At 34.0% G+C, this 16,136-nt stretch overlaps 1 protein-coding gene and 1 non-coding gene across 2 annotated transcripts in view; both read left to right on the top strand.

Moving 5' to 3' along the window:
- The window catches only part of OPRM1 (opioid receptor mu 1), a 90,028-nt gene that overhangs the window by 16,819 nt on the left and 57,073 nt on the right, over window positions 1-16,136 (top strand). The gene's annotated exons all lie outside the window — the stretch shown is intronic.
- LOC125996899 (U1 spliceosomal RNA) lies at window positions 2,410-2,572 on the top strand. The gene has a single exon (XR_007491560.1). It is a non-coding gene; the product is annotated as a U1 spliceosomal RNA (small nuclear RNA).

Genomic DNA, 16,136 nt, shown 5'->3' with positions numbered 1-16,136 from the left:
AGTTCTTAAACTTGGTTTCACATTGAAGTCACCTGGGAAAAGAAAGAAGGGAGAATGGAAGGCAAACCTAAGGTTTGCTTAATAACTAATAATTATAATAATTAATAACTAAAGTTAATTAAATAAAATATTTGGAGGTACATGCTGAACACTTTGACATAAATAGGTCTAAAACTTCCTAGACGTTCTAATATACATCCAATATTGATAATCACAGATCTAGACCAATTAATAGATTTTTCATTTTTAATTAATAAATTTTAATTAAAAATTGTATGCTGTTTGTTAAAGAGAATCTAAATATTTTATTTCTTTTAAATTTAAGATAATTTTTAGAATAAGTAATATATTAAATTACCTTTTAGAAGAGCTAAAACTTGTGATATTTTTAAATGTTTCCAAAATTAACCAACAAAATGTTTTTGCAGATGCATAATTGAGTAAATAGAGTGCTAAACCTGAAATAAACATTCATATTCTAATCTCTGTTCTCTTCAATTATTATTATACAACATCCTAGAAGCTCATTAGTTAAACTATATTAGTAATAATAAATGTATCTAACTAGGTCTATATTAGAATATACATGTAAATGTGAAGCAAACTCTAAAAGTGCATACATACCTTCACATAAAAGAGTTTTTGGTGTTTGTTTCCAACTGGTCTCATAACAGTATTTTTATTTCCCTTAATTATGAGTTAAATATACTATCCATAGTAATATTTTGAAATACATTTTCCTTCTAGTTTCTGAAGAAGCAAAGCAAAATATTGCAGAGGTATCACTCTTGTCTTTTTTAACCCAGTCAATTTTCCCCCCACTACCTGGAATCCTTCTAAATTATTTTTAAATAATATCTTTATTTAACACCATGATTGCAAACATGGATCCTTCTAAATTTATCTTGGCAATAATGAAGATATGAATACAATTTTAGGGATTTATAGATAAAACTCACTTAATTTTTATTGGTAGTCATTTTTATAACCCAATAATTTATTAGGAAAAATAAAAGTCAATTCTTTGGGTAAAGCACTTATTTTTGCTAAATATTTCACATTTCACTTCTCATCAAAGTTGCATCTAGAGCATATACTAAGTCTTTATGTTTGAATACTGATGAAACTCTTTGATCCAGAATTTTCATTTACTAGGAATTTCCATCCCTAATAAATATCCAGGCTTCTGCGAGGAGTCTCACATGCTAATAACTATAAAAGTAGTCCATAAGTATAGAGTTGTTCATGGAGGGTGTTTAACCTCCATGAATATAAGTATAAACTCCATGGGTGATGGATAGTGCATAAAGAGTGAGTCTGTCTGTATGTTTATCTATTACTAATAACAATAGAATTGGTCAAGACTTACAATGTCTGTCAACTTCCCAATCTCTATAAATAAAACAAGCACTGATTAGATTATATGGTCCTTTATATTGGCAGTGTCCTTAAGAACAAAGATGAATTCAAGTATAGAAGATGTGAATACCACAAAAATAAACAAAAATCCTTTTCATTTCTAAGCATTTAATTTTTACTGGAATGATAGATTTAGTGCCAGGGAGAAGTTGAACATCTTATGGAGGAGTATTAATTGTTAATTGAAAAATGATGCGACCAGTATAACATAAACATCAGACTCTGTTCCTGCCAAGAAAAACAAGAGCAATTATTAATGACATAATTTTATACTTTCTCATCTTCTATCATCTTTGGAAAGGAAACCACAGGGTAGATTAAAATCAAGTATGAGCATACTTTTGATGACATTAGTGGCCCAAGAGATCAAGCTAAAGGCAATTATTAATTGAGAATTTTCAAATAGTTTTTCTGATGGTGAAAGAATGTGCTTTTATTGCCTTACAAAGTTAACAAAATGTATAAACAGTGATTAAATATAATGATTTCAACTGTTAAACACCTTGGTTTTTATCGAATGGAATGAGATGGTTCCCATAACATTTTGTGTGAGTATAGATGTGGAAAATTTAAATTAACTAATATTAATGAAGAAATTGGGGTTTATTTGTTTATTTACTCAGTGTAGTGCTATGTACAAAGTACTCACCTAGAGCTCCAGATAAGCCAATGATCAAAATATAGTTAATTCTACCTCTTCCTCAAAATACAGTCTAATGAATAACACCAATTCAGTTCTTAATGACAAAAATAGTGCTATAACAATAAATTATTTGTTCTTTAAAGTGCACTAATAATCATTATTTGATATTATGCTATTAAATAAATTCATGTAGGTTATATTTTTCACCATCAAGTCCACAATGGTATTTAATTTCTTATTCCAATCTTTATTTAATTTTCCAATTTCTAACAGTATAACTATGACATAGACAAGAAAAGTGACTTGAGAGGATCTTAGTTAATTTTCATAAAACGATAGAGAGATATGTACTTACCTGGCAGGGGAGATACCATGATCACTAAGGAGGTTTCCTAGGACGAGGCTCACTTATTGCATTTTGGGTGTCCTGGCCCTGGTGATTTTGCCAAATGTGGGCGACTCGAGTGCATAATTTGTGGTAGTGGGGAACTGCGTTCCCGCTTTTTCCTGGGGGGAAAAAAACCAGATATCTGTCAACTAAAATCCAATCTTTTCAAAATCAGTTATTAACATTTACATACAGCATGTAAGATAGCAGACACTGCAAAATGCAATGGAATCTTCAATTAAAAATAAGCCTGAAAAGGGGCCGGAGAGATAGCACCACGGTAGGACATTTGTCTTGCAAGCAGCCGATTCAGGACTGATGGCGGTTAGAATCCTAGCATTCCACATGGTCCCCCCTGTGCCTGCCAGGAGCGACTTCTGAGCAAAGAACTAGGAGTAACCCCTGAGCGTTGCCGGGTGTGACCCACAAATCAAATTAATATTAATATTAATAATAATAATAATCCTGAAAAAATAAAATCATCACAACTCGAGGACATTCAATCATGTATAACAGCTGGAGTCTGAATGCATCTAAATGCCTTGTTACATGTGCACAAGACAGCAGAAGATCCTTACCAGAGGTCAGAACTGAAAATTATGCCCTTAAAGGTCTTATATTTTTGTGTGTGTAATTTATTAACTAAATACCTAAAGGAAAATCGATGAGACTTCTGACAAAGGATTATAGTTTTAAACCAGAGTATCCAAAATATATATGGGGGTGGGTGTAGCTAATTGATTGGATAAAATAGTTCTGTTTTAGAACAATTCATAGAGCAAGATATTAGTATGTATCTATTACGTTCAGCACACAGGAGGAAATGAGCTGGAAAGAATATAAGCTAAAGAGAATATGTACTATAATGTAAGAATATAAGCTAAAGAGTTACACTTTTGTAAGTATATAGATGTATTATGCATGCTTCTAAAGATTAGCACTTTCATTAACTTATAAATACATGATAAATTCACAGGTCACCATCAACAACAACACCGTCAACATCATTATTGGTAACATTTACTGAAAATTGCTACATTAGACTTAATATTAATAATCCATAAATAGAATCTCTCTACATATTTAATAATGGGATTTATTAATCAAAAGTTTTATTTCTTACTTTCAATTTTCTTATTTCAACCAGGTAAGGAAGGTACTGGCATTTTTCAAGTCTTGAAGTTGAAAACAATAAAACTCAAAGTATTAATGTAACAAATTTATATTGTTCCAATTAATAAATTATAGAACTGATATTTGAATAAAATATATGTAATCCCAGAATTCATAGTTTTTCAAATTTGGTGTTTGATTTTGATCAAGGTGATATTTTAAGCCAGTAATTGAGGTAATGTTAGAATCACTGGCCTATTAGCTTTGCAGTTGTACTTTCTAGAATATTACCTAATTAATAACATTTTATAAATTCCCTTGAATTGTAAGGCTGCTCCCTCACTTAAAAGGGAATAAAAAATAAAAAATGTTCCCTCACAAGGTCTAAAACTGGAGTTTTTCTTAATATTATTAAAGACATCTTAAACCAAATTTATCTCAAGGCTAACTGAATGAGGTCTTTAATCAAGTATTCTCTTTCTCATCCTGGAAAAATAAAATCTAGTCATTATTAATAAAACTTCTAATCACAAAAATTCAGTAGTATTATAAAAGTTCTCTCATACTATGTACCAACAGCATAATTTTTGTTACAATCAGTGAGTGCTAATAATATTTATCAACAGATTTATCAGAAAATAGTGAGTTGTGTTCAGTGATGAGAATAATAGATGGAGAAAAACTTTAAATCAGGCAAGCATCATATCATTTTTATATTTACATTTAATTCAGATGTCTCTTTTTACCTTTTTAATGAAAATAAAATTTATAATTTTAGAAGTTCAAATTCCTTGAAGATAAAACTCTTTTTTATGCCCTTCTTTGTTGTATAAAGTGCTCAAGAGACTAACAAATAGTCAAAGGACATATTTCTAAAATATTGCAGTACTTGATTTGACTACTAAAGTATTATCTTTTTTTTTTTTTTTTTTTTTTTTGGTTTTTGGGCCATACCCGGTGACGCTCAGGGGTTACTCCTGGCTATGCGCTCAGAAGTCACTCCTGGCTTGGGGGACCATATGGGACGCCGGGGGATCGAACCGCGGTCCGTCTCCTAGGCTAGCGCAGGTAAGGCAGGCACCTTACCTCGAGCGCCACCGCCCGGCCCCTAAAGTATTATCTTAATGCAGTATTTACTCCAGTCTACTGTATTTTAGTGTCCCATATCTGGTATGTGAAAATAATAGCTCTTGGGTCCGGGTGGTGGCGCTCAAGGTAAGGTGCCTGCCTTACCTGTGCTAGCCTTGGACGGACCGCGGTTCGATCCCCCAGTGTCCCATATGGTCCCCCGAGCCAGGAGCAACTTCTGAGCACACAGCCAGGAGTAACCCCTGAGCATTACCGGGTGTGGCCCAAAAACCCAAAAAAAAAAAAAAAAAGAAAAAGAAAATAATAGCTCTTAAATTATTGTTCCTTTGAAAATTAATGATTGAGTAAAACTTGAAAACTCCCCAAGGAATTTTTATTAAATTGTTAGATTTGGAAGTTAAAATTTTTTTTGCAGAGTTGCTTTCACATTCAGTAAAAAAAGAGAGAGAATCTGAGATATACACGTTATTATCTTGTATATATGTATGAACGTATATTTATATATGTAAATATATATTTATATAAATATAAATATTTGTATTGTATGAATATTTATATATAAATACTTATATTATAAAATATATTTATATATTTACATATATGCATATTTTATGTGTGTGTATATGTATAAAGACACCTTATTATCCCAAAAATTTCCAGTGGGAGAGGATATCTGAAGAAACATATGATGGAGAAAAATTGAACTTGAAGAACTAACTTTGAAAAAATTCTAAGAAACTAAAAAGAAGATGATCCTTTACTCAAAGTATTTGGTACTGATTCAGCTAATTAAATAGAAGGGAAAATATCCTCAGTGTATCCTCAGTGAGTGAACAAAACACCAGATGGGCAGACTTGGAACAAGGTATGAGGACTTGCTGCCAAGTGACAGTAGCCAAGCATGGCAATTCAGAGAGTCTAAATAAAGTAGCAGATGACAAAGGTACTAAAAATCCTCCCTTTTCTTTCTTTTTTTATTTTATTTTAGGGATACTCTTGACTCAAACCTTGGTCATCAAGGGATATCCTAATTTGAACCCTGGTTGTCGGGGGGGGGGGGTGAGCGGGGAGGGGATTATCTGATTTAGACCCTGGCTTTTTTATATTTTATTTAAACACCTTGATTACATACATAATTGTGTTTGGGTTTCAGTCATGTAAAGAACACCACCCATCACCAGTGCAACATTCCCATCACCAATGTCCCAAATCTCCCTCCTTCCCACCCGACCCGCTCCTGTACTCTAGACAGGCTTTCCATTTCCCTCATACATTCTCATTATTAGGACAGTTCAAAATGTAGTTATTTCTCTAACTAAACTCATTCCTTCCTTTTCACTCTCTCATGGCTTACCAATAACAAACACTCTTTGCTTCTCAATAGGGTATTAAGGCAATTATTAAAAAAAAAAAAAGAATAGGGAAATTCAACCTACTCAACCCCCATACCAACTTCTACTCATAGATTCTACTGCAGCTCATTCCATATTCCATGCCTTAGAGAAAGATTGGAGAATATGACATTATTGATAACTATTAATAAATGCATTTCTGGTTCTCATCTATCATATCTTCAACATGTTAAGTACAAACTAACAAATATTCTAAAAGAACTTAAGTATCACATTGAGATTTATTTTCTTCTTAAAGAACCAATGAACTTATGTCTTCCAACTACAGAAAGACAAAGGAAGGAGGCAAGTCATAATGATAGAAGTTTAATAAGAATGCGATTCTTTCTCCAGAAATAGGAAATGAGAATTTATACATCACTATAAGCCCAAACTTCAAATTTATCATATTACCAATTTATATTAATATCAGTAACTTAAGACATTTTCTAACCTTGAAATTAATATATTTATTTAAGCACCATAATTACAAACATGTTAGTAGCTGGGTTTCAGTTTGAAAAACCTACATACCACTTCACCAGTGCAACCTTCCCACCACCAATGTCCCCATCTTTCTCAGTTGAAGTTTAATTCCAGAAAATGTAGTTCTATTTTATAGTGTTGATCAAAAAGCTAGCAATAAAATTTTATGATTATTATCAATAAAATAAATGCTAAACTTGATCAAGTTAAAATGTTTTTAAAAATGGATATATATTTCTTTGGCAAATGGAGGATATAATGTAAATGGAGAAATCAGAATTCACATTTCTGGAAAGTAGACTATATATTCATATTTAGTATCTACTCTATAGTAATGGCTGGCATTAGCAGAGAAAATATCATTGGCAACATGAGGCAGGTATGTGAATCATGTACATATAATATTTTATATTAATATTTTATTAATGCGCACTTTTGGATGAAACCAGTTTGTAGTCATTGAAAATTTCCTGACACGTCCGTGTGAGTTTCCTTCAATACTACCATGTTATCCACCCTTAACATTGCCATGATATCTGCTCACTGTTCTGAAATCACTTTATTTTTACATCCCAACAAAGAGTCCCTTTAAGCTGGAGAGACGATTTTTACAATGCCAGTGGTATTTGGAACTAATCACTCTGGACAAGAATGAGGTCTTGAAAGGGGTTAAAATGATATGCATTGGATCCCTTTATTAACAATAGCGCAAACCACAGTGTCAAAAAGGAAATGGAGGAGAGAGAGGTACTATATCTGCCCCAGAGAAAATATATTTTTTAGCTAAGATTGATCACCTCAGAGAGTACATGTCAAAATTTTAGAAAGTGTTAAGTGAATGTATAAATTAGAAAAATGGGCCACACTTGTCAAATCTCCAGAGATCCCACTTTGTGCAGATTTAGACGGCTATAAGGAATGCTAAGAATTTACTTCAGCTTGGTGTTTGCAAGGCAAGTGACTTAACAGCTGTACTATTAACCAGCCCCCAGTAAATGCATACTTAACACAATGTTGATAATTAGTTTTATTTAAAAACATCTGAAAATATCAATAATATGTTTTATGAAAATGCAAAACATGCCTATATATTTTGAGGGCTTTTTCTATGTAATTCACAAAGTCCCCTGTATTCTTAGCTTTGTCACTTAATTAGTATTATTGACTTTACCATTGGTATATAAGTCTATATAACTTTCAGGGTACTAGACACTTCAATATAAATGAATCCTGATGTACACACCACAAATTATGATTTACTACCCATTACTATATTAGTCCACTTGATCTTTGTTTCTCTGCCTCTTGATAATTACCATAAATTTTTGATCCAAGAGCTATTTTGTTATAATTTATTAGTTTTATTTAATTTTATATTTGCAAGGAAAAAAGAAAAATTCAAAACTTTATCTCTAAACCTATTAAATATAAAATGTTAACAAAACTTTGACCTAAATGAGTAAGTTTATGATTATCTGTCTGTGACACTTATAATATTTTAATGTATATAGAATGGTACAATGAAGAAAATACTATTTATAAATCAAAATTAAATCAGAGAACATTTCAAAAGTAATAGATGCCCTTTAAAGGAGAACATTTTTTTTGTTTTTGTTTTTGGGTCACACTCAGCAACTCTCAGGATTACTCCTGGCTCTACGCTTAGAAATTACTCCTGACAGGCATGGGGGATCATATGGGATGCCAGGATTTGAACCACCATCCATCCTGGATTGACTGATTGCAAGGCAAATGCCCTATTGCTGTGATCTCTCTGGCCACTAAGAACATTTTTATTTAAAAATAAAAAATTCCTCCTTTCTTCACTCATCTAAATTTTCTTGATAGTTGTTAGTGTAGTTATTTCCCTAACTGCACTCACCATTCTTTGTGGTGAGCTTTGTATTGTGATCTAGTCCTTCTGGCCCTCATCTCTATTACTTCTGGGCATTATTACAATAATGTCCTTAATTTTTCTTAAAACCCATAAATGAGTGAGACTATTCTGTGACTGTCTCCCTCCTAATTATTTTATTCATCAAAATAGATTCCATGTACATACATGTATAGGGAAATTTCATGACTTCATCTCTCCTGACAACTGCATAATATTCCATTGTGTATATGTACCAGAGTTTCTTTAGACATTCATCTGTTGAAGGGCATTTTGGTTGTTTCCAGAGTCTGGCTATTGTAAATAGCACGGCAATGAATATAGGTGTGAGGAAGGGATTTTTGTATTATATTTTTGTGTTCCTAGGGTATTTCCCTAGGAGTGATATAGCTAAGTCATATGGAAGCTCAATTTTCAGTTTTTTGAGGAATCTCCATATTGTTTTCCATAAGGACTTGACTAGACAGAATTGCCACCAGCAGTGAATAAGAATCTTTTTCTCTCCACATCCAGCCAGCATTGATTGTTCTTGTTCTTTGTGATGTGTGCCAGTTTCTGTGGTGTAAGATGGTAACTCATCTTTGTTTTAATTTGCATCTCCCTGATGGTCAGTGATGTGGAGCATTTTTTCATGTGTATTTTGGCCATTTGTCTTTCTTCTTTGAAAAAGTGTCTGCCAAGATCTCTAGATACAGAGGTCCGATTTTACCATCTACGACGAAGCAGAAGTCTTCTATACACCAAAAAGCACCAAGGAAGAGTAAATGATCATGCAAGATGTCTATAGTTAATCCCATGACAGTATACGTCAGGGGTGGAGAAACCCTGTATCTCCTAGGCCAAGGGAATTCCCTCTTTAATATCCCCAATAGTTACTGTTCCTATGCAAGGAGAAAAAGAAAAAAAATCACAAAATAATCATTTTTCCACATTATAAATTTATTGATTGATCAATTTTAATTGACGTCTTTATTTTGGTGTAGATATTGAAGTTGATGTCTCCAATTTTATTTTATTTTATTTTATCTTTATCTTTCTTTTTGTACTCCTGCATGATTTGATTTCAGAACCGAGACTATTGTGTGGTGCTTGTCTTTATTGCTGTAGTGCTCACTGGATATTTAATTTGATATTTCTTTCTGTATTTATGTGGTGTTTCAATTAGTTTTTCCATGTCCTCTCTCAAACTGAGGTTGAAAGCCATTTTCAGCTTATTTGATTTATTTATTTTATTTTATTTTTTCTTATTTTTTTACTCAATTCTATTGCTTTTATTTCCTGTCTTCATATTTTCTTGGTTCTTGTTAGTGTTCTGTTCAACTCGATCCATTGTTTCTTTGAGTTCTTTGAGCATCTTCCATATTGCTAGTCTAAAGTCCTTATCTGAGAGGTTGATTAGTTGGTTGGTCATTATCTGGTCATCAGAATTGTCATCTTCATTCTCTATGTCTGATACTGGCCTGTGTTGTTTCCCCATTGTCACACTTGTATTGTGGGTTTTTCTACGTGTTGTGGTGGAATTCATTGGCTATATGATGCAGGCACCACTCGCCTCTGGCTCTGCCCTTTCTGGATGGGCCGACTTGCCTCTAAGGGAGGAGAGTCCTCCGTGGATGAAGCCTCACACAGGATCAAATCTTAGCCCCGAGCATGCAGCAGAGAAGACAGTCCAGAGAGAAATGCTTGCTTCTGTGATCCAGCATGGTTCTTAGTGTGATTTTTTCTTCTTGTTGCGATGGTGTTCTTTTTTGCTTGCTCGCTGGGTAGCTTCAGAATGCAGTTTTTTGGGGGGTTCACTTCCCAGGGCTCTGAGGAGAGTCTCAGGATTCAGAAAAGACAGAGAAGCACAGGGCAGGGCTCCCTTCAGGTCCTCAGTCTCCTCAGAAGAAGCACAGCCAGGTGGGGACTCCGCAAGTGAGTCAATCAGCACTTCACCTGGCAGTCCCCAAGGTCAGCCACCTCTTACTCACTCACCCGCTCGCTGGGTAGCTTCAGAATGCAGTTTTTGGGGGTTTGCTTCCCAGAGCTCTGAGGAGAGCTCCAAGGACTCAGAAAAGACAGAGAAGCACAGGGCAGGGCTCCCTTCAGGTCCTCAGTTTCCTCAGAAGAAGCACAGCCAGGCGGGGACTCTGCAAGTGAGTCAGTCAGCACTTCACCTGGCAGTCCCCCTGCTTTTATTTCCTTCAAACAAAACCACATAACTGAATTATCGAGCTCCATCTCTCAAATAGAGGGGGAAACAAGGGAGGGTACCAGGACCAAACAGATATATGTTCACTAATAGTAAGCTAGACAAGGAGGGGACCACCTACTCTAGCAGCACGGGGGGTAATGGGAGGGATATGACTGCAGGAAGGGAATGGGGATGGGGGGAACGACAAATTTGGTGATGGGTATTCCCCTGATTCAATGTTAATATGTACCTAAAATACTACTGTGAAATATATGTAAGCCAATGTGATCAAAATAAAAATTTAAAAAAGTGTCTGTTCATTTCTTCTCCCCATTTTTTATGGGGTTAGAAGTTTTTTCTTGTTAAGTTCTGTCAGTACCTTGTATATTTTTGATATTAGGCCCTGATGGGAATTAGGTGAATAGTTTCTTCCATTCTGTGGGTAACTTTTGTACCCTAGGCAATATTTTCTTAGAGGTACAGAATTTCCACAACTTACTATGGTCCCATCTGTTTATTTCTGCTTTGACTTATTTGGAGAGTGATGTTTCTTCCTTGAAGATGCCTTTACTCTATGCCATGGAGTGTTTTACCTAAGTGTTGTTCTATATATCTTTTATTTTGTTTGGTTTTTTGGGCCACACCCATTTGATGCTCAGGAGTTACTCCTGGCTAAGCGCTCAGAAATTGTCCCTAGCTTGGGGGGACCATATGGGACGCCAGGGATCGAACCGTGGTTCTTCCTTGGCTAGCGCTTGCAAGGCAGACACCTTACCTCTAGCGCCACCTCACCGGTCCCTGTTCTATATATCTTAAGGTTTCAGGCTTGATATCAAGGTCTTTGGTCCATTTGGATTTGACCTTTGCGCATGGTGTTAGCTGGGGGTCTGAATTTGCTTTTTTGCAAGTGGCTAACCAGTTATGCCAACACCACTTGTTAAAGAGGTTTTCTTGCTCCATTTTGGATTTCTTGCCCCTTTATAAAAAATTAGTTGATTGTATGCCTGGGGAATATTCTCTGAAAACCCAAGTTCATTCCACTGATCTGAGTATCTGTTTTTATTCCAATACAATGCTGTTTTAATAATTATTGCTTTTTAATACAATTTAAAATTGGAGAAAGTAATGTCTCCCACATTCCCTTTCCCAAGTATTGTTTAGCTATTAGTGGATGTTTATTGTTCCAAATGAATTTCAGGAGTTTTGATCTACTTCTTTGAAGAATGTCATGGGTATCTTTAAAGGGATTTTATTAAATTATAAATACTTTGAGGAGGGGAGCATTGGTTATGGGAATGTTGCACTGGTGAAAGGGGGTGTTCGGTTTATGACTGAAACCCAACTACAATCATACTTGTAATCATTGTGCTTAAATAAATATTTTATTAAAAATAAAATAAATAAAAAATTCATTAGGAGGTATCTGATTAAAATAAAAATGCTTACATAAATTGGTAAACATCTTATCACTGGCAAGTGGATCTATTCCAATTTGGAGAATTGTTAACCTCTCCCCCCAACTTTCTGGCTATCTTATCTGATGGTCAGACCAGCCCTCTTCTGGGAGGGGTCTATGGAAGGTAACAAAGGTGTTGCCTGAGAGATGTAAAGGAGACTGAAAGATTCAGAGGGTGATTGAGCAAGAAGTCTCTAGAGAAAGTAGTCAGCATGGAGAGAGCATAGACAGTATCAAATGCAGGGCAGCTTTAGAAGGATGCTTAAAAGGTTAGTTTAGAAATCACACATTGTGGCTAGGGCCTTATTAATAAAGCTTAACTTCTCCTGTCTTCTACTGACAGCTTGTGGATCATTTCCTCACCGCTACCCTGAACCCTCAGACCCACCGGCTGGATGGGGGTGCAGGCACCAGGCAGGCCGAGAAAGGTATCACCGTCATCCATCACCATCAAGGACTAATATTAATTGAATTAATATTACAGAGAATAACTCTATATTCACCTCATAATCATGTCAAAATTTTAAAACTAATGGCATTATTTGCTTTTCCAAATGACTGGTTTGTCATGAAACATATTTTCTCCTAACAAATGTTATTGAAATCTCTATACAGGAAGGAAAATACCTTCTGCCTGAAAATACTTAGAAAAGAAATCTCATTAAACTGATTTCTGATTCTATGAATTTCCAAGTTATTACTATATTAAATTATAAAATATTTTATAATTTTGGATAGAAAGTCATAATAAATACAAAATTTTCTACAAGTCAAGATATACAGGAACTAAGTTTACTAATTTTATTTGCTCTCTTTTATCAGTCCTAAAAACTTTGACAGTGAATGGTGCAATAATAAACTAAATGTCACAATATTTTAATTCAGCAGGTGCTGAAATATAAAAGGGATAAACATAATGCTCATCCACAGTTTTGACAAATGAGAATTGATATTAAATTTTCATAGATTTTAATTATGTCTCCAATTGCAAAACTGAGGGTTAATGAGAAGATTTTATTTCATATCTCTATACAATGCCTAATGTACTGTTCTCTCCATCATATTGTGCTATCATTAAACACTATTAATAGTCATGTTTGCAACACATAAGGTAAAATTTTAATTATTTATGTATATCGTACTAATGTAAGTAACAAACATCATAGCACTTTAAATATATATTGTGAAGCATGTGTGTCCTCAACAATTGTTTTAAAACTAAGTTCTCTTCAAAATGGGGAGAAGGGGGGCCCAAGAGATAGCACAGTGGTAGGGCATTTGCTTTGAATGCAAGCTACACACCCAGGAGGGACCCGGTTTGATTCCTGGCACCCATGAGGTCCCCCAGCCTGCCAGGGTTGATTTCTGAGTGCCGAGCCAGGAGTAACTCCTGAGGGCTTCTGGGTTTGGCCCAACAATCAATCAATTAATCAATAAATAATTAAAGTTTAAAATATTGGGGATAAGAAGCAAAACAGATAGCTCAAAAGATTAAAGTGTATACCTTGCATGTTTGAGACCCAATCTCAATTCCCCACAAACATTGTTAAAAAATCTTCTCCCTTTTCTCTTTTTTTACCTGTGCTTTGATTTATCTCTATTTCAGGACCATGTTTGGTTGTTGTCAGTACAGCTGTGCTGTGGTGCTTCTCGGGTTTTTTGTTTGTTTGTTTGTTTTTGTTTTGCTTTATTTTGGGTTTGATTTTTCTCGTATTGTTTTAGTTTCCTTCCTTTTTCCCTTTTCTTAAAGTGAGATTTATAGTCTCTAGAAAGACCCCTCTCATTTTTTTGTTTGTTTGTTTGTTTGAATTTTGCCCCCCTTTTTTCTTTTATCTTCTTTTTTTTTCTTTTTTCCTCTTACCTTCAAACAGAAATACATAACTTGAACCATCTTGTTCTGCCTCTCAAATTGAGGGAGAAATAATGGAGGGCACCAAGACCAAACAGTAGTATGAACATTGATTAGAAATAAAATATGATCAGACTTGAACACCAAGTCCAAAGCCAACTTCAACAGAAATGATACCCAATCTACAACAAGCTAGACACAGAAGGGACCACTTGTACTAGCAGCCCAGGAGGCAAAGGATGGGCTATATGGGTTGCAGGCTGGGAACGGGAGTGAAAGGAGGACAACACTGGTGGTGGGAATGCCCCTGATTCAATGTCACAATGTACCTGAAATACTACTGTGAATGATTTTAGTCCACTTTGGTCAAAATAAAAATTATTAATATAAAAATGTTTTATGTTAATTAAGCAATTGAGTGATATATATAAACATAGACATGTCTATATTGGTTTTAACAGTTTGGTTTTAACATTTCTTTTGTAAAATTTTTAAGGGATAACAATATCCATAACAAAATTTTATTTCAGTTTTTTTAAAAAAGTCTTCAGTAAAAATTATTAAGTTAAAATGGGTTTCAATCGTTTTAGTACTAATATGAATATTGTGGAAATTTGTTCATAAAAATATATGTATAAATGTTTATAAACCTTAATGAATTGTATAAAGTTATTAGTTTTCATAGGGAGCTTATAGAAAGGTACAATCAAATAATCGAACAATTAAAATATATCAAACCAGTGAGTTTAAATTCTCCTCCCTCAAGAACTTACATTTTCTCCCTCTACCACTTATTTACCCTTCCTAAGTATTAAAAAATTAATTACCATGCATATTGATTTAATCATTTGAAAAGAGTGGTAATGTTGTAACTCATATATCTATTGCAAAATTAAACCAGAAATTTAAGTAAACTACTTATACAATGCCTGGAACAAAGTCAGCATTCGATCAAAGTTTGAATCTATCACAATCATAATTTAATTTCTTTTTATAGAAATCTCTAATGGTAACATAGTCATCTCTTTATAATTACAAATGTTAAAATTCAAGTATGTGGCCAAGATCACCAAACTGTGTTCAACCCAATGCTTCCTAATTCCAAACCCAGTGTTCTCCCTGACAGACTAAGCTGTAGTTTTTTCCATTAAGTTGATTGACAAATCAAAATAATTTTAGTTACTTACTGCTCTAGGGTCTCATAGAACTTCTTTATTATTACTTCTTTGCTTTTAAGATTCTGTAAGCGTTTGGAACAAATTTTTATTTTTCAGGGATCTTTTTAATTTTTCAAAGACAAGATTTTTGTTCCTTCCCTTCAAACACTTAAATATGACCAACTTAAAAATAGTTTTAGAGAACATTGAAAATAACTGCTATAAATATAATTCAGTGCATGACAATCAAGCAAGTAGATATTCTCCTTTATTACTCTTAGCACTAAAGACCATAAAACATCTATTATTTGAAGAAATATGATGCCCAATAAATAGTAAAAGGAACCCTAGAGCAAGGTACAGATCCAAACAAAAGTGAAATTCATAGTCATGTACTCCAAAATAGGGTTTCAACCAGGCAAAATAGTGATTATGTATCCAATAAGACTTTTCATAATCTTCCTATGCCATATGGGTGAGTTACTTCCTGTTACAGATATTAAGAAAATAGGTTTGAAAAGAATCCACTGAGCTAGGCAACTTTGTCTCTACCAAGCCTTCAAATAAAATAACCTGTGACCCTGTGAGGAACTAATTGAAAAATTCTTAGTGCTTCTAATTATTATTAACCTGCTGGTGCTGTTCCAAGCTTTTGATTCAAGAACACTCTATGGTCAGGATTCCCCAGCTAGTGGCCCACAGGAATATAGTTAAACAAAAATAAACTTCTTAAGCTTTTAGCAGCCAGGCAGACAGAAAACCTGTGGAAATTTCACTTTTTTCTTTAGAGATTGAGAAGAGAATACAGAGACAGAGAGGATTGTCTAGAAAAAAATATGTTATTTAAAAGCAAGACTAATTTGATATATGGTCATCAATGATTTTTTAATTCAAGAGGCAGCATTAATATAGTGAGTTAAAGCTGCCACTAAAAGGGAATAGTAATTAATTAATGTTAACCAGAACAAAAACCAAGAGTTTTTTGTTAACATTTTTATAGATGCAGGTGTTTTGGATGTTATCTCTGCTTAGACATGGTCGTACCTGACTTGTTTTTATTCCTATTTCCTCAGACAAA

The sequence above is a fragment of the Suncus etruscus genome, chromosome 18 (assembly GCF_024139225.1).
Source record: "Suncus etruscus isolate mSunEtr1 chromosome 18, mSunEtr1.pri.cur, whole genome shotgun sequence".
NCBI classification, from domain to species: domain Eukaryota; kingdom Metazoa; phylum Chordata; class Mammalia; order Eulipotyphla; family Soricidae; genus Suncus; species Suncus etruscus.
This window is presented reverse-complemented; position numbering and strand designations above follow the sequence as displayed.